Here is a 24,411-nt window from a genome sequence, read left to right on the forward strand (position 1 = left end):
TTTTTTTCTGCATAAACATACTTGGCAATTTTATCTTATATGATTCCATAGTTCCCCCTTCCGTTTCCTCTTTTTCTTTCTGCATAAACAATTGGCAAATTATAAATAGCGCTTACATAAATAAACCCCACTTTAATTTCTTCAAGCAAGAATGTGGGTAGCCTATGTGTGTACAATTTCAACGTCTATTAATAAGAAAGCAGTTAAATTGAATACTTTGAATTAAAAATATATATTTGATATAGGTAGACCACGGGATTTACTCGGTGACATGCAGATATTAAAAGTCAATGTAACTGAAGTGCATACAGTACAGTACATGGCTCTATTAGCTGTTGTGTCAATATATTCCGGAAGGAGGCGCTGTTGCTGAGCAATGACAATGGCACGAGGAGCTGGAGCAGGCTGATGGCGTTGTCGTGCCGTTCTCGCTAATTCACCCCCATCTGAAAAAGACATCGACACTCTGGTACAGTAAACCAAGATGTCATCCGATGACTGTACCAGCCCTCTGTTAATGTGAGTCACAGCATTCAAAGTGTTGATATGCATACACAAATCTTATTTAGTATTAGAGTAAAAAAACGAACAAACACGAACCCTGCAGCAGAACTTGATGAATTAGACCAGAGATAAATGTCACGCAAGTAGTTCGACTGGCCATAAAGTTCCCGGACTGTTTTCAAATGTGATCTGCTTGTGAATTAGAGTGATGTTAAACACTCTGTTGTGACAGATACTGTAGTTAATATAACCTACTTTTATAGTCTACTTTTATCACTGTTACGATCTGAGGCAGAGAATATAACGTTATATAATTCTGCAATAGGCTATGATTCTATTAGGTGTATAGCATTTAAAAGCTAAATAACAAATGTGTGTGTGTGTGTGTGTGTGTGTGTGTGTGTATATATATATATATATAATATATATATATATATATATATATATATATATATATATATATAATATTTGATCATGAACTATTTATTATATGATGCTATGTTGGCAAATCTACATGTCCTATCTATAAGGGAATGGGCAGGGCTTGTGTACTTATTTTTTATTTATTAAAAAAAAAGTGTGGGTACTGGCTAACGTGAGGCATAGATGAAGCCATTGTGTGTTTGTAGGACATGGTATGTAGTTTTGTGTGAGACCTAATATATTTTGAAAAAGTTAACCAAGGCAAACTTGCCACTGAACTTGACAGATTCACCCTGCATTTTAATTGTATGGAAATGAGCCTTTTTGATATTTTGATCCACTGAATAAAAGTCATGAGTTTCAGGCCACATGAGGGTGGACAAATGGGCAGTATTTATAATGTATAGCAAATTATCAGCATAAGATGCGACTATAGCCTATTAAACTGGCCAAATGTAGACATGTGAATGAGTGATTTTCTGTAAACATAAGAATGAACGTTTTGTTTAATCCACCAAATTGATGACCAACGATAGAATTTTTTGTTGTTGCATTAAAATCCAAATGCCTCAGAAACATAAGAATGAACGTTTTGTTTCTGGGGTAATAGTTGTTGATTTTGTGATTAGTTATTAAGCTATGTTTGAATCTGTGTCACCTTTCTAATAACGTTTAAGCTTTTTTTAAGTTATCTACTATATGTAGTCCTGCAGTGTAACCAAAATGTTTTATAAGAAATGTATGTAGTTTCTTAATAGGGGATTATCAGTTGATGCCTAGTAATTATAAAAGAATGAGATAAATGTTGTTTAAAATAGTTTTAAACAAAGCTTAATATCTCAAACTGCAGGTTAGTGCTGTCACTGCTGATATGTCATGTCAGCTACCCTCTAATAATTCCAGTTTAACATGGTTTAATGGTGTTGTATAGTAGTCTGTGGTTCCGTGCGAACACTCGTGTTTGTGTGTGTGCTTTGCTCAATAGAGCGAGCCAGAGAGGCCTGGTTTCCATAGCGCAGAACTGACTGATGCAATGACTCTCACTGTCTCAAAGCCCTTATGGGATTGACTCCTACGACAGGTGCCTATTTTATCTTCTGCTGGTCTCCCCTGATATGTCACTCTATGAGTGCCACTTACTTCACTAAGTTCAACTTATAAAAAAAATTAAAATGTGGGTTGAAAAAACATTAAATCCCTGAAGTAAGCGTTTTACCCAAGAATAAACCCATTTGGGAACAAAACTCATAAACATCCACATAAGGCAGAAAGTTCCCCCGACTGCAAAAACACCTGTTCAATGTCATATGGATTTTGTGGTAAATCTGGGGTAGGTGTTTTCTTTACCTTAGTGTACACTATAATTGAGATATGCTCCTATGGACCATCTGTCCCGTTGTTCTGATGCAGATGGGCCTCGTTAAATCGGTCCACTAATAATCACGCTCTAAATGACTCTGTAGATTAGGAGCCATTCGGGGAAACAAGCAGAAGCGCAGAGCAATCTGTGGTTGGCTTTGCCTTTCATTTCTATTGTTGTCTGCATCACAGACGCTGTACATATTGGCAGTGTGAGTACAATGAATATGTAACTCTATATTGAATATATAACTCAATACCAGCGATTCTCAATTAGGTTGTAGGTCTGTTCAACAGGTAAAAATAATGCCAAAAAATACACAAAAGTAATTCATGCATGCAGTCAGAATACCCCTCTTCCATGGTGAAACAAATATTTATTTACTGTGTGAAAAGATAACTAGTAAGTTAACTGTTTATATATATATATATCAAATATAATATATAATATATATATAAAGATTATTATACTTATATCAAGTCATGTTTTAAACATATGTCATTACTTTTTGACTATGGCTGATGAATCATTAAACATTTCTTGAAAATAGCATACACATTTTTCAAAAACTTAACTAATATGAATAAAAAAATACATTTTCTAAAAACTTGTCTCATGTTTTAAACTACTTTTTTTCTTTTTTTTATTATGGACCCTCTTACTGTATGTTATTTATATTATTTAATAATTATAAATATATTTCATTATTTTTATATGGATTTTAATTTGGAGTATTTAATATTCATAGTAATATATTTTTTCTTTTTATTTAATTTTTATTTTCTCTCCTATGATAAATAATTTTGGTACTGTATTGCAAACTGCTCTACTATCTGATAGTGAGGGTTGTAGTAATGGCAGGGAAGCCAAACGGTCAGGAGCAGGTGGTACAAATAATCTGACCTTGGTTATTAGTGCAAGTACACTCCTGTACATGGAGCTTGTGCTCTGTTCTGTTGAAGCGAGCTTTGCATGTTGGTTTGGTTACACACAGGGTGTCAGAAAAGCATCAGCCAGGCACAGGGTGCTTAGACCATACACCATGCGCTTAGACAACCCATGCAAATGTGTTTGAATAGGAAAATAAAAGTGCAAGCTCTACTACTCGTAAAAGTTTGCCTAAGCCTTTCACTTTCTGACCTCATTTCCTGTCTAACCTTGAGTGCTGGTGTGTATTTTTGGGAGGTACTGAAGTCACATATTTAGAAAGGAAAAAAGAAATAACTAGACATTTAATGTAAATGTGATCTTAGCCCACAGTATGTTTTGGACTTTGACTACGCTAATGGTTTTATGCAGATTACTGGTGAAATAATGGCATTTCTCTTTATACTAAATGACCACACAGTAGTGATTTGCTTGTGATGCAAATGGTAACTGAAGCTATGTGGGGGCATATGCATCAGGAAGACACACACATACACGTCCGAGGGCATATTTGAATTTTAACAAGCGAATGGGAAGTGCAGTTGGGGGATGGGCGGTCGCCTCTGGGCGTGAGTCTTGCATGTCACCTGTTGACATATGACCCCAGTGTTTACTTTGTCATTGATTTCTCCATGTTTCTCCCTTTTTTAAAAACATATATTGTTATCAATGACTATTTCCAGCAATATAGATGTTACTTCAGATTCATAAGGATACTTAGCCTGATAAATGCAGATTTGATACAGACTTTGGGCAAGCTCAGGGCTTCTCTGAGCCTTGTGTGTTAAGCTAATGACAGAGTTATGGAGCGGAGTCTACCACACCGCAGCAGTGTATGTCTCTATAGACTTTGAAGTGTGTATTTGTGTGTGGTGTGTGTGTGTGTTTTTGCGCCTCAGGATACTACGTCTGTCTCGCCCTACAGATGAATAGGACCTAAGCCCTGTGCAGTCAACAGCTGCTTCCTTTGAACACACGGAAACAAAAAGGCTCTAAATCTGCTCTGCCTCTTTCATTTGAGTATTTGATACCTGTCTTCCTCACCTTACCACCACTGAGTGTTAACCCCCCACCCCCTGACATGGTGTTCAGAGTCATTGCATGTATTTCATTGTGTAATTTTTTTTTTTTTTTTTTTTTTTTTTTTTTACATTTCTTGTATGTATGTGTGCAAGAAAATAATGTTTTCTTTTGACTAAATGTCTGGAAAGTTTCTTCCAAAAGTTTTGGTTGTAGGAGCAACAGATTTCTACTTTGTTTTCTGCAGGTTTGAGCAGAAATACTTCAAATATTTTTCATATTTTCCAGTGAAACTAAAAGAAAGAGTTATCCATAAATTCTTTACATCTCTCTAAAATGGAAATTATGCAATTATTTTTTTTTTAAGACACTGCCTCCTACATCCTTTTTATGTCATTTAATACCTCCCCTCAGACCAATGACCTCAGACTCAGGGAGGGAATTAGTTCAAAACTAAAAATAGTTAAAAGAAGAAGAAGAAGAAGAAGAAGCTTGTGTGATAACCTAAGTGGTGCATCCTGGGTGAGCCTGACAGATTCCTGCTCAGAAAGGGCAATTAGAAATTTTCAGGGCAGGATTCCTTGGCTGTGTGCAGCAGGGGCCCAGCATTGTACCAGGCAAAGGTTTCCACCAAACTATTCTTGCATAACCTCCGGTGATAACAGTAGTACATTCTTCAAACCAGCCATCCTAGACGCCCAGCATGATTTCCCCCCGCTTGAATCCGCTCACACATGCAGTACACCCAGTACAGATAGTAGATAGGTTAGCTGACTGGAAAACGGTTGCTAAGAGGTTCAGGAAGTTCAGAGCAGTCACCATATTGGTTTCTGGGTTTTGATGTATGTATTTTAGTAGTACGTCAAGTATCATGATGCTAACGATCCAAGCTTGAAAGGCCTTGTGTTGGAGGACTGCTTCCAATATAGCACACCTGTATATTAATATGTATATGTTTGAAAAATGTTAAAAGCGTTTGATCCTTTGCTGTCAGTGCTTCCTCTCTTTATTGCTGTCAGTATTTTGTATTTTTGTTTAACGAGGACTGTTAATGTATTAGCAACCTATAAACTATGTAAAATATGTGTTTGAAAAAACACGATGAAAAAATGTTAAAAGCGTTTGATCCTGGAGTAGGATGGAAATTTAAAATTTGATCCTGGAGTAGGATGGAAATTTAAAATTGTAATATTTATTAGTTTTAATAAAATAGAATTAATAAAAGCTAGTGGAACAACAAAAATATTATATATATGTATATTTAAAAATTTATTCTGCTTTATGGAAATTCATGTAGTTCTTCATAGCCGTAAACTGGAATTTTACGATACTGTTTCAATATTCTTAGACCTTGAGAACTTGCACCTGCTTGTGCTTTGCATCTGAACAGGTCACATGTGTTGATGAAACTGGTCCAGAATGGCTTTTCAGTCTCTTGACTACATCATATCTCTCTGCATTTAGGATGCTTTCCCTGATTACATGAAAAATATTTATTTCATTGCACAGACATCTAGCCATCTCTTTCTTTAACTGCAGATGCCCTTGTATGTTTCTTTTCTGTAATGCCACAATCCGTGCAATACCAGCATACCAGAGCCATGCCATAAGTGTTACATTCAGCAAATGAAACTTGATAAAATGTGATAGCAGCACTTCTTTGATCTGCTCACTTCTTTGGTAGTATGGGGGAATCATTGCCAGCAAACTTGTTCTCTCGTAGGGATGCTGCTGGTTCGGCACATTGTGGGGTGTGATATATATAATACATATACATGTGATAAACGGTAAAATGTCCTCATCCACATACAGCTGCTTGTTCATTTGGACAGCTTAAAAGCTAAAAGCTATGTCAACAGCACATAGGCACACCGTGAATAGTTGGTCATGGCAGGGTTGTTCAACAGGAATTTGCAGTGTTGTTAATGAAGATTACGTTTGATTTGTGTACCAACAGTATATTGGTATCAGGTCATTAAAAACACAGTCTCAGCCCTTGTGGTTTGGTTCCATTATATTCAACCATTAAATTGAAGCATTCCAATGAAACGGTAATTAACCAATAACTTCATTGTGAATTGTTTCGATCATACTGCATTACTTGTAGATTAGATTGTTCATTTATAAATCGCAAAAAACTCCAGATATTTATAAATCAAGAGATTTAGTTTTTCTAAAATGTCTAAGCTGTAAAGGTTCGGAAGAAGCTTGAATTTCTCTCTCTTTTGCTTTTTGTTCCATAAGCAGACTCTTTATTGACAGACTGGCCTGCTGGGCTGTATTTGTGCAGCAATAAAACTACCCAGCCCTCTGATAGTGCTGTGTTATTAACATCGACAAATGCGCTGCAGTGTAGCTCTCTTGTAGAGACAGTATTTGGAGAATGGTAGCAGATAGTGCTTTGAGCATTAGACTTTGATTCCTCACCATTCACAAAAAAATTATTTGCATGATGTGAAGCAGGATAACATTGATAAAGTCTGCCGTTTGGAAAATATACTTAAGAACAGCATTATTGATACATGAGAAATGCATGAAATGGATATTCCAAAAAGTAGCTTTAGAATTTTTTAATTTTTTCATTTTATTTTTAAATTTTAAATTTTTTTGAGTGAACTCTCCATTTAATTTATTAATATGATTTTATTTTATTTTCAGATCTTTTTTTATTAATATGTAAATATGAAATGATTTTTTTAATGAAATCTCTAAATAAGAAACTAAAACTGCCAGTTGGTGGCAGAAAATTCATTCATTCATTCGATTTTTTTAAAGGCACATTGAACAATTAAATGAGCAATATGAAAATTATCGCCACTAGAGGGCACGTATTCAAAATAAACAAAGACCAGGTAGCGTAGTTTGATGACGCCGTGACTAAGTGTGGAATCATGGGAGTTGTCATCTTCATCTCCACAGCCGACACAATCCGACGGGATTCGGGCAGAAATCATGTTCATGAATGAGCTGATGATTTATTAACGTGACACACGGCTCAAAAGCAGTGGAGCTTTTATTTTGCCACAGTCAACCACTTCCGCTCCTTCTGGTCATGCGTATGTGGGGAAAAAAGCAGCGCTGTTTTATTATACTAGAAACATTTGAAAGTTCTGTTATAATGCTACTCTGTGCGGTCGTCACCAGTCTATTAAAACACACAACATATTAAAGCATCTTTGGTGTTTCCATATGTTTTCTACTAAACAAAACCGGAAATCGAGGGGTTATGACGTCATTGAATGACACTATGGACACGGTTCGTGTCACTAGTTAAAATTGCTTATTTCTCTGGATTTAAACATTCTACGAAACATTTGGGATAATGTAAGTGCACAAGTCAGCAAAATATATAGCACTGTTCTAGTGATTTTTGGATATTTTAATAAAAAAATCTTACATATCGTGCCTTTAAGTCATTTCTTCATGAATTTGCACTTGTACTATTCGGGGCAAAAATAGCACTCGTGATACTGCACTTGTTGCTTGTGTGATATAGTTTATATCTTATTATGTAAATATTAGTTTGCCCTGCATCCTGTTCATCACCAATAAACTGTAGCCTGTAGGTGTGTTTGGCTTGAAACGGCACTGTGCAGACCGAACAGTGTATGAAGAAGAAATGTATCTATAGAGAGCAGACGGCTCTGCCTTCTCTCAAATCACTGATAGATCTGCACAGCGCTGCTTCAAGCCGAACACACCTTATGAAATGTAAGATGACGTGTGTGGGGCAGTGCGGGGCTGGTGCATTAATTGTGTTAATATTTTTAATGTGTTATTTTTTTTCCATAACTAATTTATTAGATTAACTTGTTAAATCAACAGCCCAAATATAGAGAGAGGGGGGAGGAAGAAATTCATAAATTACAACTTACTGCTGGACAAAAGTGCATTGCACTTATTCCATTTAGTTTTCAGTTAATTAGTAAAACAAGCACTGCAGCAGCATTCATCTTTCATTTGCTAAAGCTATTTCTCTGTGGACTGCTCAAGTTCAGAGACATCTATTCTAATTGGTAGCTCACCCATTTCCTCTAAATTTTCAAAGTTTCTTACTCATAGTTCCTTATCTATAAATCACTTTTAATTGGCCCCGTCGGTTCCCTGCTCTTTGAACTGTCTTAATCACAGGCGATAAAGGGCTGGTTGAGCTGTATAAATTTCCTACACATGAAAATGACTCATCCGGTATTCTTTTTAAAATCCTGAGGCATGCTTCAGCAATGCCGTTTTTAATCCGTATGTAAATCAAGTTTGCCTTGGAGTGACTTTGTATGTTACAGTCATCACATACACATGAATCAAAGAAACTAGTTGATTTATTTGATTCATCAATGACTCATTGATGAATTCATGCTGAGATTCATTGTAACAGTCACTTATACAACAGCTTTGGAGGCTGATCAAAATGACATCAGAAAATTGTGGGAAAATTTTATTCACCATCTGTCTATAATGAGAATCCATGTGTCAGGAGTTGTTTCTCACTGCTGCTTTGAATATTGATATCACCCAGAGGAAAGCAGCATCACCTCTTGGGATTTCCTTCCACGCTCTGAGATCCGGCCCTTATTAAAGAGATTACCTTTTGTGATGTCATATGGATTCTGTTCACAAGGTGCCAGTCAAAAAATTGATAAAGGCATTTCAAATACAAGATATTCATCAATGATGTCCTCTTATGTTTCCACAATTTCTTGTACTTGATACAAGGCCTGCGTCCTCCATGGTAACGGGTCCAGAGGGGCCTGTGGATGAGTCTTTCTTCCCATGATCAGAGCTCCCTGTGGGGAGACAGTCTCACAAACAGATCTTGCATCATTATCAGCCCTTCTGTTGCTCTTCCATCTGTGCCCACACAGATTTCACAAGCTCAAGTTGAAATAAAGCGTAAAGGAGAATAGACATTTGTGACATTGACATTAACTTAGCATGAACCCTGAAGTTCGATTGATCCCTTATCATTATAAATGACACTCATGCAGAACCAATGAGTAGAATGGGCTCTGATGTTGTCCACTGAGTTCTGTAATAATGTAATAAGCAAACACTGTCTTAAAATGATTGTGCCAGCAGGTGTGTAATAGTAGGAGTTGTTGTAATGGCTGCTTGTAGCATCATCTTCTGAAAAGCACACATAGCCTGACAATGCAGTGTGTGCATATAAGCTGAGCGAGCAGATGAGGCTTTTAGCTGAAACAATGGAAGAAGAGACCTGTGGGACAACTGCCAGCCTCGTTTTCCAAACAAACTCCTTCGCTCTTGTTGTTCCCTCATTATGTTAGTTGACATAAAACAGGCCCGGCACAGGTGTGTTTGATGGTTTGTTGAGGGTCATACTGGGAAAGAGAAGCTTTTTGTTGGATTTGTGCACAGAGTCAATATAATACGGAATAGGGTTGCTTTGAATCTAAATGGATTTTTTTTTTTTATCTGGTCATGGCTGAAGTCTCTGATATTAAAGTGTATTTGATTTGGCATTAACCAGTGCATTGCAGTTCACGAGAAGAGATAGATATGACTGAAAGAGCTATTATTAGGCTATAGAACAAACTGTTTGTTTTGGTCTTGTGTGTTTAAATCTAAAGACAAATTCTGCATTATTCAGGAATCTTTTAGTAAATAAACTACCGTTTAAGAATTAGGTTTGTACGATTTTTTAAATGTTTTTAAAAGAAGTGTCTTATATTCACCAAGGCTGATTTAAAATACAGTAAAAACAGTAATATTGTGAAATATTATTACAATTTAACATGACTGTTTCCTATTTTAGTATATTTTAAAATGTAATGTATTCCTGTGATAGCAGCTAGCTGTCATAGCGTCATTACTTCAGTCTTCAGCATCGCATGATCCTTCAAAAATCATTCTAATATGCTGATTTGCTGCTCAAGAAACCTTTCTTATTATTATCAGTGTTGAAAACAGTTGTGCTGCTTAATATTTTTGTGGAAACCCTACCCTGACACATTTTTTTCTTTCTTTGATGAATAAAAGGTTCAAAAGCATAGCATTTATGAAACAGAAATCTTTTGTAACATTATAAATAAAATTGTTATTACTTTCGATCACTTTAATGCATCGGTGCCGGATAAAATTATTATTTCTTTTAAAAAAACATACTGACCCCAATCTTTTGGACATGTATGTGTTTGATAGATTTTTGCCTTTTATCCTTTTTGCTACTATTCACACATCAAGACCAAAATGGCATTAACATTGTGATGTCATATGCTTGAAATTACATTTACACAGTTGTGCTGGAAGTCTGCTAATCTATCTGTTTCAGTCAACTCAAATTTTGACAAACATCCATTTGCATAGAGTGAAGCGCTTCCATTTGGGTTTCATCTGTCTAATGTGACAACATTTCTTTCCAAATGCTGATCACAGACTTCCTTCACTATGCTTTTGCCTCAGACACTTTGACTGCAGACTTCTTGTGTCAGTGCATCATAACCTTGTACATGCTCTAACATAAAAGCTGTTTGTGTGAAATAGTTGTACTGGTTGAATAAACTAATGCTAATTGATGAAATTTCATGCTTTTTTTTTCTGAAATATTTTGTAGTCCATTTGTCATTTTGGGAATGAGTGTTCAACTAGCAGCCAGTTTGGTGCGTGTTGTGGTGAAAGGGTGGATCATTAATTGGTAGGTCTGACTCTTTTCCCTTCACCGATGGCAACTTCTCCTTGGGGACACACAGACAGACTCAGTGACACACACGCACTACACCACCAATCCCCGGAGGCCAATTACCCAATGAAGGTAATGCGTGGCAAGTCAGAACAAGACTGTGGTTACTTATTCGTTTATGTCTCCCCTCAAACCGCCATCCCCTGTGAATTTCCACAGGTGAAGAAGCTTTTCAAGATGCAGGAAGGGAAGTTACACTCGAATTGTAGATGATGATTTGTGACATTATTGTAGGTTTTATTTTAATAGCAGATTTACATTATGTACTGTGTTTCAAATGTAAGAAAAAAATAGATTTAGTGAACAAGGGTCTTTGCATTGACCCATCGGGACTAAGCTATAATTTCCTGCTAAGACAACACACACAACTCTATAATTACACAAGAGTCAGCCTGACCAAAAAACAAAAGCAAAGCAAATAGAGTGAGAGACACAAAGAGATGAAAACCTACAACAGGTGTTGATCGATATGGACTGGTAAAATACACAATCACTGTACAGCACTGCGCTTTTCATATCAGTATTATTCTTGCGACCTTGTTTTATTTTGCCTTTTATTGTTTATAAAAAAAATAAAAGAGTCAAGAAATGCAATAAGAAGGATAGGCAGGATATACAAATGATGCAAGCCAGACTTGAACTCACATCACAGCATGAGTACCATAGGTTAACATACGCCAAAGCACAACGGTAACCTCAGGTTCCTTTGCTCAAAGGAATTTATATAATGTTGAGAAAAATTTGCAGGTCAAGTAAAGACTTGCTGAAATTTCAGTGAGATGCTTTAAACGGGTCCAATCTGTAAACATTAAAATACTCACTGTTTCAGAAATATAGCCACACAAGGCCACAAGACATTAACACAATGCATGCTAACATGATTTAAGTGTGAAACATTTATTTATTAACCTTTTGTGTGTGAAGTTATATTCAATTTTACATCTTGCCATCATGACAGTTTGCATTTAACCCCTAAAATGACTGTAAAGATGTCAAAAAGAACTTTACAGTACAATTTTAACAGAAAAAAATAATGTAAGTGTGTTTTTATTGTTATAAAATTTCTGCTTTTACGTAAAATCATCCAAAAAAAAAAAAAAAAAAAAAAACACGGGGCCCATTTGCATTCGTTGTAAGTGCCTCACCATAACCTACAGTTTTTTTTATGTTTTATTTATGATTTATTTATTTGAGCCTAGAAAATGAGGGACAATTTGTTTTTTTTGTTTTTTTGTGGTAATTAACATTATTCCACTAACTTTGTTGATTGAGTTTTAGTAATTGTCATGTTCCTTTGTCATACTTCATACATACATACATACATACATATATATATATATATATATATATATATATATATATATATATATATATATATATATATATATATATATATATGCTTTATATCAGTTTTAGTAATCTTAATGAAACATCTTCAAATATATTTATTTCAGTTACGAAGACAAGAAGCAAGAATGCATTTACTTAAAATACATTTGATTTTTTTTATATTTTAGCTTTATTTCAATTAGCAAAAAAATTTTTTTTATTATAATTATTTAGTTAACAATAACAGCATTGATTTGTACTGAACCTTGAATGTTCATAAATGTAGGCTGCCATTAGTGTGACATTTTTGTGAAAAATATGGATTGACATCTAGACTATAGAGTACTGCCTCATATATGTGTGCTGGCACTGTTTGACTTATTACTGTGAGACATTCAAGTTATATAAATAGAACGAAAGTAGTTAAACCAAGTGAATTGTGGAGTCATTTATTTTCTCCAGTGAAGAGTGACTCATCCCCGGTGTTCGTTCTGGCTCCTAAATGCAAACCAGTATGGAAAACAGCACATCACTATACATTTACATTGTTTATGTTCATCTGCTGCCTATCAGGCACAGAACATGTGTAAGTAAATAAGTGCGTGCGCTTCTGCCACACTTAGATTTTACTATTTGTCATTACCATGTCTAAGGGAAATGATTGACAAGCAGTAGAACAAACTATGAAATGGAGCACAGATGAACATATCGTCGTGATTGCTCTCTTCTTGTCGAGGGACCGTGCCTGCAGTCTATGGCATGGATCTTCTGCAAAGGGAGCTGATGTCTGTCCCCTCCACTAGCCTTGCGTGACAGCCATTGCTGATATCTATCTCTACCCAAATGAGTTTTGGTTGTGCCTGGCCAGTTCACTCTCAAACCTCATTTGGAATGCAAATGAAAGAATGCTAAACAAAGCAAACCTTTTAGACAGTCCCAATTTCCTTCCAGTCACACCGGGGGGCCTCTGTCACTGGACAGCCGGGGGAGAGAAGCACTGAGCAGTCGGCCGCTTAATGGATATGGCCCTTTGTCCCCATTTACCTTAGTGCAGCACTTCTCTGCTCTGCTGATCAAAAAAATACTGTATCAGAGGGAACATCGTATGCGAGTCAATGAGTAACTTACTTTCACCTTTTTTTTCTTTCAATGAATTACGGGTAACAGTACCTTGCATTTGTAGTTGCATGTAGCATGGCATGTTTATTTTAGTTGATCATTTTCTTTTAAATTTACAGTAAAATCTAAAAGTCTGGTACCACTATTGTAAATGCTTCTATTTTATTTTAATTGAATGCAGTTTTTAATTATACATTTTATAGTAATTTAAGTAAAAATGTTGCATTTAATGTCAGAATTGTTAGGGTTTAGGGTTTTACTCTACAATTTTGTGCAGAACCTGATGACCATGTTCTCCTGCATGATTTGAGAATGATCTAAAGAGCATCTCTCACCTGTGCAATATTGCAGATTCTTAAATATGTCATAAAATTAACCACATTGTGTTTCTCACAAGTAAAAGTGTTATTATTTTAGTTCAGATTGGTGCAAAGAGACTAATGTGCCCTTGATGGCAAAGGTAAGGCAAGTCAACATGGTCCACACCTTGAAGTATCGGGTTATCATGGGAAAAACCTCAGTCTTTTGTTCTGACATGATGCTCACAGACAATCAGTGATGGCTGACGAGTCACCTACCCATTAAACCCCCTTAACAACATCATTAAGATGTGCTCCTTTGTGCCCTTGACAGTTCCTATGGCGGTAATGCTTTCTTTGTCCATTATATGATTATCTGAAAGACAAGTCTGCTCAAAGTCATGTAAATGATCGTATAGGTCATTATATTATATTGTGTTTTTAGCTTTGCAGACTATTTGCTTGTGACTTTTTATATATATATATATATATATGTTTTATTATGTAAATATATATATATATATATATATATATATATGTATATATATATGTTTTATTATGTAAATATAATAGATAAATAAAAAAAAAATTAGCCCCCAAAAAACCCCACAAGAAAATAGTTCCCAAAAACCATATTTCTCCTATAGAAAATGCTTAATGCTATGAATTCTCACAACAATGGGACAATTTTTGCCCATTCGGATATCTTCTCCTGACTTTCGTTGACATTTGTCAGACATAGGATTAGTATCAAGTCCATCTGCATTGTTTAAACTAATCCAGATATTACAATGGGCCCCAGCGTGTATAGTTGGGCCCACAAGCCTGCAGCAGACGGTGGATTAAAGCAGATGCCTCAAGGCCTGATGATACACAACCACAACCCTGAGTGTACCTCTGTCCCCTCAGCTCATAATGGCTAACTCACTGATAGACTGTTTTATATGATTGAGGTTACAGTTCAGATGGGCGTGGGAACACGAAAAGAGCAAAGGGCAGTTGCTTCTTAGTTTTACTTCTGTGGTTGTACAGGCCATGTTTTCTTACATGTAGTTTCCCTCTTGTTTTCTGATAACAGGGTCTGTTTTAGAATATACATGAATGGACCATTTCTGTTGAAATAGGAAAAGAAGGTGCGATCACGCAAAGCTGGAGATGACATCATAAACACAAAGCAGGTTGGGCGGGGGCAGCTGGTTGGAGAAGGCTCTCCTGGGCGGGGCCGACCTATCATGGAGTTTGGGACACACCTGCAAGCGCTAGAGGCTAAGGAGATTGGCTGAGGCATGAAAATTACACCTGTGAGGGTGGAGGGGGCCTGTTACATGTAAAGCAAGCTCTTTACAAATTCTGTCTCTCTTCTCAAAGAGGTTAAACAGGTAGCATCAACCTCGAGCTCCCGCCGAAGAGCGTCTTCGTGGAGACAAAGTCTCACCTGACTTGCAACTCGTTCGTTTCTACGCCCAGTGTCGTGTTGGGAATCTGATTTCCCATCTAAAGATGGTCTCCTTCCTGGCTTTCGGGTTGCAGAAATCTTAAGGGCGTCGTTCAGCCGAAGAGAAGGACGTGCTTGTAAAGCGGCGTAACTGACACAGTGTGGTGTGTCTGGTATCTAGTGGATCAGTTGGAGGACGGAACGGGTAACTTTTTTTCAACTAAAACTATTCATTTCTTTTTGTTTTGTGTGGTTTGCTTGAGTTTATGTTTGCGTTCATTGTCCCCACCCTTAGTTATGTTCCTGTTTGCTAACACACCATGTAATGGTAGCCACATAGTGGTATTTGCAGTTTGTACAGTTCAAAGTAAAGAACTCATAAGTGACAGAGAACATAGATGTTTTTTAAAGTTGGTTAGAGCTCTGATAATCTGTATCAAATTCCAATCTGTTTAAACAGAAAGAAAAAGAGAAAACAATAGACACAAACCGTCATTCCTTGACTGGATAGACCAGTTTGGGCAGGTAGAGGCAAACCGCCAGACTTGTCAAAGGGGATAAAGAGGGGGCTTAGGAGCCCTCTCCACTTTTGCTGAAAATACAGCTTCAGAAGGACGCCTGTAACATCTAATGACTGACAGAAAAGGCCTTTGTTGATAAAGAAAGGGCTTGAGTTATTTCTAATTATTACAAATATTTTCATATTTTTGAAAGCTTTTTATAGTGGTAAAATGCTGAAAAGAGCAGCATTTAGTTTGTATTTCCCTTATTCTATAAGCATATAAAGATTAATTGCATTTGTTCTCCTGATTGCTTGTAGTAAGACTTGTCTTTACGTGTCATTTTGGCATGATTTCAGAGGAAGCGAGACGATGATTGCTGTTTTGTCGGCTTCTGATGCGAAACGCAAACAATTGTCTGTTAGCTTATATGCGCTAAGCTGTCGTCTGCCCTTTTATCCTTCTTTTTTGATAGTCACGATCGCTGCTTTAGATTAATACTAACTCCTCTCTTGTAGTGACACCGTCTTGATATCGCTTCTAAAGGCAGGCTTATGTCATCCAGTCATTTCATTATTGCTGATAAACGCATTTTAAAAGAGCTTGTCTGCAGTGGAAAGAAAATGTCGGCTAGGCAGCACAATGGATGCACAGTGAGGTGGAGGGTTTTGATTGGTGGGTGGAGGAAAATGAGAGGCCGATGAAGCCTTTATCACAGAGCCGTTAGTTTTGGAAGCAGTAACCCAGCTGAAGCATTATGAGATGAAGCCTTTATCACAGAGCCCCTAGTTTTGAAAGAAGAAAATGGCTCATAAGGCCGATGAAGCCTTTATCACAGAGCCGTTAGTTTTGGAAGCAGGCAGTGGTTCATGCATTAGTGTTTGTTCCTTGGTGTGAGGGAAGAAAATGGCGTATTAATTACTGTGCATGGGTGAGAGGTCACGGAAGTCCAGCACATTGAACTTGTGTACTTAAGAGCAGCGATCTGCCTCAGTGCACATTAAGCATGTTCATGGGACGCCGTCTATAAGCTGGTGTTCTTTTTTTTAGACATTTTTGAAAATGTCAGATGAATTTATTTTTAGAATTTTTAGAGGATTGTTAATAAAAGATGTTTAACATAATTTTAAAAATAAGATGTTTAGCATAATTATGCTGAAAGATTAAAAGGAGTTCTCTGGAAATTATGGAAAAATACCACATGTACCACATATGCAAATGACCCATATCCACTTCCTATTCCCATCAGGAAAAATTATTTTGAGCAAGGAAATATACTAGTTTTGCATGATCTTAGGGAGATTTTAAACTCAGAAACCATGGAATATGTTGATTAATTATTTCTCTCTTTGCATGCATATAGTAGGAAACAACACATCCATTTAAACCTGAAGTGCAATTAGAGTTGTCGGAGCGAGGCAAGCCTTTAAGTAAGGTTTAGGGTTTCCTTGTCTTTGTTCTTCACAAACTATTGATTAAAGCCAAGCCTAGTTTACCCCTCAGGTTGTCCATTTCAGCATGGAGTCACATTCCAACCAGGAGGGCAGGGTTACCTGATCACACCTCACTCTCAACTCAGAGACCCGTGCAGACAGCCAGGAAAGGTTAAACCTGCACCTGACGGCAGCTGAAATGTGAGGGAAAGAGAAAGGAAAAACAGAACAGGGGAGACCTATTCTCACAGACGGACTTTGACGATAGACGAGAACCCTCAAGTATGTGCTTAAAACTTTTTCTGCTTCTGACTTTTTCTTTTTTTTCCCTCTCTCTCTCTTTCTCTTCCTCTCTTTCTCTTCCTCTCTTTCTTTCTTTCTTTCTTTCTTTCTCAGAAGGCCTGCTGCACTGGTTTATAATGCTGATGATTAACTAAATAGAGGCTACGGTCTGGGAGAGCAGGTCTGCTTGAGCTTTTCATTTCATGGGTCCTGACTGAGCAAGAGGAAGCTGAAGCCTTTTCAGGCACTTGCTGGAAATTTGAGATTTTTTTTTCTTTCTTTTCCCACTTACTTGCTTTTTTTTTGTTACTTTACCAGGGTCCCTTTCATGACGGTAAGGTTACAGGCACTCTCTCTCTACCATTACGTTTCCCTCCCATTCTCTCTACTTCTGCTCCTTTCTCATTTTCTCACAAAATCTATAAATTCAGTTCTTTATCACACTTTTTTGCTTTGTGGAAATAGTTTGGAAGAATTTGCTTGATTTTGAGTTTGCTTTTCCCATTTTAACAGTTACAATTGGGCATTTGAAAAGTATAATCTCACAACAACTACTACGCAGTCAGACAAAATGTACTTTTTAGGTCTAATCTAGCAATAAAATCAGATAAGTAGTTCATTTTACCACCTCTCTCCAGTATTTAGCCGTTATGCTAACATTTGTGAAGAAACATTCAACTATCAGTATGCTAAAGATGGAGTTTCTACAGATGTTACTCAGTAAACAGGAAGTATCTAGATCATCCTTCTCAATGCCGAATCCGATGGCAGGTCAGTCTGGAACAACATTCCTACACACTGTTATCACTACATAGTGCGTCAACCCTTCCCACACTTGCAGTAATACCGTTTCTCTCATGTTTTTGGTTTGTATCATGCACTATGAGGATGAGTGAATCTTTCAGCGCCACCCAGCAAGCCCTTTGTTGCTTTCAGCGTTAAGGGGTTGGGTTTGGGGGCTGCTGTTTAGCAGAAATGCATATTTTGTTCCCTTAACATTATATTGTTAAAGCAGACAGCCCTCCCAGCCTGCCCATGATGTCAAATTAGACCAGTCAGAACAGGTTCAGGCAATTATTAACTGTCTCAGTGGCCCACTCTGTGCCTCAGCTGCAGTTTTCAGATGAACAAAGCCATGTGCAGTACTAGCTCTACCTGTTTTTGAGCAAAGCAGGATATTTTGCTGGCATACCCTTTGTCTGGGACAGTTGACTGACTGAGTCAGAGCTGTTATCAAGAACTGTTGTAGTTTCTATGGTTGACTTCCCAAATAGTGCCATCCAGCTTTAAACAACTGATTTGGTGTGACATTTGATATATTTCACCAGACTGCTTATTAAGATTGATTTGGGTAGTCTTCTCCATCTTACGAGGCAGCATTGGATTTCATTATTTTCTCTAATACTGCCTGGTAATGATGATGATGGCTGTCTGCTAACGTCAGATCCAGATCTTTCTGTATCGGTGTCCTGGAAATATTAAACCTCTCCGCTGGCGCTTAACAGTCATCTTACCGGACAGTGCTGGACTGTCTATCTGTTTTCTAACACTGTCTGGTAACGATGTTTGTTGGGTGACCTCATTGCTTCAAGGGTAAGTCCTCATGTTAGTTCAAATATTATAATGCTAGTCTACTTGCAACTTACTTTGCATGTCCTCATATGCAATATGATATGGGAACGACTCTACTGTTGTCATGGCAGCAATTCTTATCACTACTTCGATGTTTGACTGCATTTGTTTTGTCTTTGTTTCCACCGTTGGGATGAGAAAGCCACATCAGAGCATGTGTTTGTTTGACAATAGGTAAATACTGTATGCGTAAGGCTTAAGCCATGTTTCCACAGAAACCATAACGGCCTCTCTGCACTTCCTGGTGTAGCCCTGATCTACACTAACCTAGGATATACTTTTTGTACTGCATGTTTTACTCATGGGAATCAATTTGCATGTTAAAATTTAGAAAGCAATGTGGTAAAGTATCAGCAGTTAGAAAGTTCATAATCCTGAAATGTTGCTTTGGAAGAAAGCCTTCAGAAATGATCTACGAAGAGACTCGAGGGGCTTTGTTTCATTCATGTCCTTGTTCCATTTTGTGTTTCAGACGTCTGAACCCCACCCAGCCTTAGTTAAAGAATACCAGTCGGTTGACTGTTAAACCAGACCTGCTGAAAGTTTCCTCGTCCCCTCCCCCTCTTATGTTCATTGTGGCTTTTGTGATAGCAGGTGAGCTGTGATTGGTCCAGCTCGTTTTACCTGCGTGGCACATCCTGCAACTGACACATGAGCTCAGCATAACCCTTCTGATAAAAATAGACATAATGACATCCTCAACTCCTCCTCTTCCCATTTTTCTCTCTCCGTCTTTTATCCCTGACTATACATTTTCCCACAGAAAATCATCTTGGTGAATGTTAAACATGTCATTCAGTGGTATAGTGTCTTTAAGATAACAGGTCTTTGACAGCTTTACCTTGAGTAATTTGATTTACAGGAAATGGGAATTTGAACTATGATGTCCTTTGCCACTTTTAAATTTATGAAGGGAACAGAAAGTCCTGTTTTTCCTTCACTTAAAACATGATGTGTGGGCAGAAGCAATGGTCGTAAAGTCATTGAGGCACTGAATGTTTGTTTAAGGTGGGTGAATTGACTCACAAATACAGGACCACACCCATATTTGCTTATCTGGGGTACTTTTTTTATTCTTCTCTTGTGTATGAAATGGACTCATTTGTCAATTACCATCCCACTTTTTTGTGTTTATATTGCACGTATTTACATAACCAAGCAATCTAGGCCCATTAGGCCTTTTGAAATCCTAGCAGGTCCATTTTTTGCCTGTGAATTCAAACCTCAGCAATTGTTTGTTCTGAACAAAGTTGTTTTATGGCATAAACCAAACTGAGCACTTTATTGCATGATTTTTTAATTTGTGAGTTAACATCATTCCCTCTTTATCAGGTGTGAGATCACAAAGCCAGGCCTGTTGATGGGCGTCTTACCAGACACGGTTAGATTTGATAATTTGTGTCTAATACTGTCTGGTAATGCCGTCCATTACAAGCTAATGTCATCTTTTCACATCTCAACCCACCGAATGGTCCTCTTGAAAGAATAACTTCAGTGTGCTTAATAGAAGGATGTTGAAAATGTTATTTTCCTATCAGTATATGCAAATTAAGCTCCTGTCATGGTAACTTTTATCAAGAAACGTGTCGTTAGGATGCAAACCTGAGCTATAACTCCCAACAGGCTTCACATATGCTGTTAATGGGCAATATATTTATATGTATATAAGTAATTTTATAAGAAACTGTGAATCCTGCACTGGAAGACTGATATTTTGCAATTCTCTTCCATGTGGTATGAGTCAAAGTTTCTGCAATAAACCTGCAAGAAAAGTAATTTGGCCTTGGCAAGAAAAATCATCTGGGACATGCACCTGTATCTGTATTTTATGTTTTTGCTCACTGCATTTTGTTTCAAGGAATTACATCATAATTCTTCTGATATATACTGAAAAATGAGTATGTTTATGTAGGCTACTATTAATACACAGAGTGTAAAAAGCTAGATCAGAAATGAGCATGATAAAAGGATTTTTGTCACTTGCTGATTACCCAACACAACGATCCTCCAGTGTTACCATGGTAACTAAATTCCATATGGAAAAAAGCCCACAGTGTTCACTTTGTAACAGTATGTTGACTAGTTTCTTTCCAACTAACTGCTGATTTGCAAATATGTGGATTGGAGCAGCGAAAGTGAATATAACATCAATTGTAGTGTGTTGAAAGATACAGAAATAATGCAAACACTTCAGACTTTAATTGAGTGTGTCTGAGACATTTCTTTTGATTGTATCAGGTCAGTCAGGCATATTTTCAGCGATCAGGTAAGGTGTATGTTAATGGCTGTCAGTAAATCTGGGTCTGGCTCTGCTGCTGGCCTGGTCATTGTGTTCATGTGACTCCTCAGTGGGTCGACCGGAATGCCTGGCCTCAGAGCAAAGCAAGATCCAGTTACATGTGAACAGAGCTCCTTTTTAACTACCTCAATTTGCCCTGTTCTGCCAGGACCTCATTGTGTTGCTGTGGAAAGCACACTGCCAATGAGGCCCCTGTCGTAGTGAGGTGCAAGGACAGCAGGACAATGATACATAATAGAGCTTTTTACCTTTATGCACCCTTATGCAGTCCTCAAACTGCTGTGAATGGTCATATGAATGTTTCATTTGAAGTTTGAATGTAAAATGACACAATGGCTCAATAAAGTTCTGATACAAAACCATCATAATGGCCCTTTATTTGCCATTTCTGTTATCTCTGAAATAGTCTGTCACAGAGGGTTTTGTCTGCTGCTATAATGCAGCATTTGGCACCTAACTTTAGACTATGACGTGGAAGGACCTTTAAATCTCTTTTGTCATCAGTTAGAGTAGTAGTACAGCAACTAAAAATAATCATGTTCAGGATTACAAAGGAACTTTTGTTTGAGTGTACATTTCTAAAGTTTTGGAAAGAAGTCTCTTATGCTTGCCAAAGCTGAATTTATTGGATCAAAAATACAGTTAAAACATTAATACAGTGAAATAGTTTTGTATTTGTCTATATACTTTAAAATGTACTTTATTCCTATGATGGCAAAACAGAATTTTCAGCAGCCATTAGGCTAGTCTTCACTGTCATATGATCCTTCAGAAATCATTCTAATATCCTGAATTGATGCTCAAGAAACTTTTCTTAATATTATCAATACTGAATAAATAATTTAAGTGAAGATACTGTCACTTTTGATCAATTTAATGCACCTGTTATATATATATATATATATATATATATATATATATAAATAAAATATTCTGTAAAAAGTAATTACATTTTTGTGAAAGTTCAAATGGCTTCAGGGTGAGATGCTATTTTAAATCCATAATTATAATTTAATGTTAATAGCTAAGATACATCCAGACTGGATCTTAAATGCTGCCAAACACTCAGGTGACTCATTCAATTAGAAACATTTCTTAGCAGTAACAAAGGTGTGTTCTCCAATCATGTTAGTGTAAGTTACACTTCCAGTACCCTTACTTTTATAATACAGTACATCAGCATTTTAATAGAAACTATTTATCCAGTTATTGGTATTTGGTTAATCATGCAAAGAATTGTGAATCTTTTAAAGTTTGTTTGCCATTAAAATAAAAATTAGGTAAATTATAAAACAACTAAATGTTTATGAGCATTAAATTGAGTTAAACAAGTATGCAGAAGTTCAAGTGAAGACAGCAGGAGAGCCTGCCATCGCGTGACATCACAAAAGAGTTCCGCATTGCTAGAAACACAGTGGAGAATTCCAGCACCGGTCTGTGCTTGCTCAGATGTAGTCAAACTAGATTCCAACCAACAAGGGTGAGGTTAACCTAGGATTGCTAATGAAATGGAACGGGGCTGTCAAGATGAACACGTGTTTAAACGGCTGTGACATAGCTTTAGGGTGGATAAGTAGTAGTCATACTGATAGGGAACTCCCCGATTAGTTTGCAAACGGTTTTTATCACAACTCTTAACCACATATTCTCGATTATTAAGAACGTTCTGTGTTCAGCGATAGCAAACACAAAAGCCTTAGTGATTAATTATACATTTTAGTTTTTTTTTTTTTTCGTTTTTAATCTGTATATGAATTTTGTTCCTGCACATTTTAAGATTACATTTTTAAAGGGCTTTGTGTTCCTTATTTCATTAATGCTCCTCCTTGTAAAAAATAACCACGTCACCCCTCATTTACTTAAGTAATTTGCCAGTTAATCAAGTTCTGGTGACTGAGAAACAAGTAATTGTTGGCATAGCATGATGGCAATAAGATGACATCACTCTTTCACCAACTGCTGAGGGCATAAAAATAAATAGTTTGTCCTGTCCACTCCTTCACACTCCACTGTATCTCAAAAGTTATGGTGAGATTTAGAAGTCAAAAATATTCTTTAAAAAGTGCTCATTGGTTTACTGTATACATAAATGATTCATGGTTTCCTGGTTGGTGGCAATGATGAGGAATGTGTCAGTTCTCCAAAAGTAAATATACAGTCTCCCTCTCTCTCTCTCTCTTTCTCTCTCTCTCTCTCTCTCTCTCTCTCTCTCTCTCTCTCTCACACACACACACACACACACACACACACACACACATACTCATAGGCAGATGGTGCGCCAGGGGAGTTACATGGCTGTAAAACAAACCTGTTTTCTTTGTCCACCTACACAGCACTCTGTACACAGCGTCGATCAGATTGCAGCCTGCTGGCAAGGTGTGGCTGAAACCAGCAATGTACTAACATACATAACTACAAGCCATATCTGACAACATGAAGCTACTGCATTAAGACCTCATGACCTCAAGGAAAAGACAATCACAAACATATTCAATATGTGATACAAGATGCAATGTTTTTTTCTTTCTTTCTTTACTTTATACAATTAAAATGTATACGTTTATAAACATTAGGAAATTAAATTTAAAAAGAAAAATGTTATTCATTGACCCTCATAATATAGCCAAGAAAGGCTTGCACAGGCAAACACCACTCACATTTTCAGATGATGTAAAGATCTATTTCTCACCTGCTTTTTATGAGTGAGTACTTATTCTGCTAATAAGTATATGTAGAATCAGTTCTTTCCCTCCATGAATTCCTAATCACACTGGATTAATTCTATCCATTGAGCAAGACCTAGACAAAACTATTGGGATTGTGGGGGGAGGGGGGAGTGTCAGGAGTGGGATTACAGTTAACTGCCACTGGTGTCTGGGTGTGTCTTCCACAGTCAGTTGTTATTAAGAGCAGTAATTTTCACACTTTCTGGGAGACACCCTGAAATTTAGGATATGTGGGAAATGACTAGCACCTCTGGATATAAAACATATATAGAATAAATCTCTATCTGCATTTCCAGGACCTGAATATATAAAGGTTCACATCTCTGTCCTCACTGCAAAATGTGGAAATAAAAATCTAACTTTAACCTGGAAGCATACTGAATTTTTTAGAATTCTGAAACAAAGAAAGTAGTATTTCATATTCTT

At 37.0% G+C, this 24,411-nt stretch overlaps 1 protein-coding gene across 1 annotated transcript in view; it reads left to right on the forward strand.

The window, feature by feature from the left end:
* The first annotated feature begins 380 nt into the window (after positions 1–380).
* The window catches only part of ttll10 (tubulin tyrosine ligase-like family, member 10), a 33,557-nt gene continuing 9,526 nt past the window's right edge, over positions 381–24,411 (forward strand). The window contains exon 1 of the mRNA XM_042713172.1: positions 381–519. The gene's annotated coding sequence lies outside the window, so the exon portion shown is untranslated. The remainder of the gene's footprint in view (positions 520–24,411) is intronic.

Source organism: Cyprinus carpio, chromosome A23 (assembly GCF_018340385.1).
Source record: "Cyprinus carpio isolate SPL01 chromosome A23, ASM1834038v1, whole genome shotgun sequence".
NCBI lineage: Eukaryota > Metazoa > Chordata > Actinopteri > Cypriniformes > Cyprinidae > Cyprinus > Cyprinus carpio.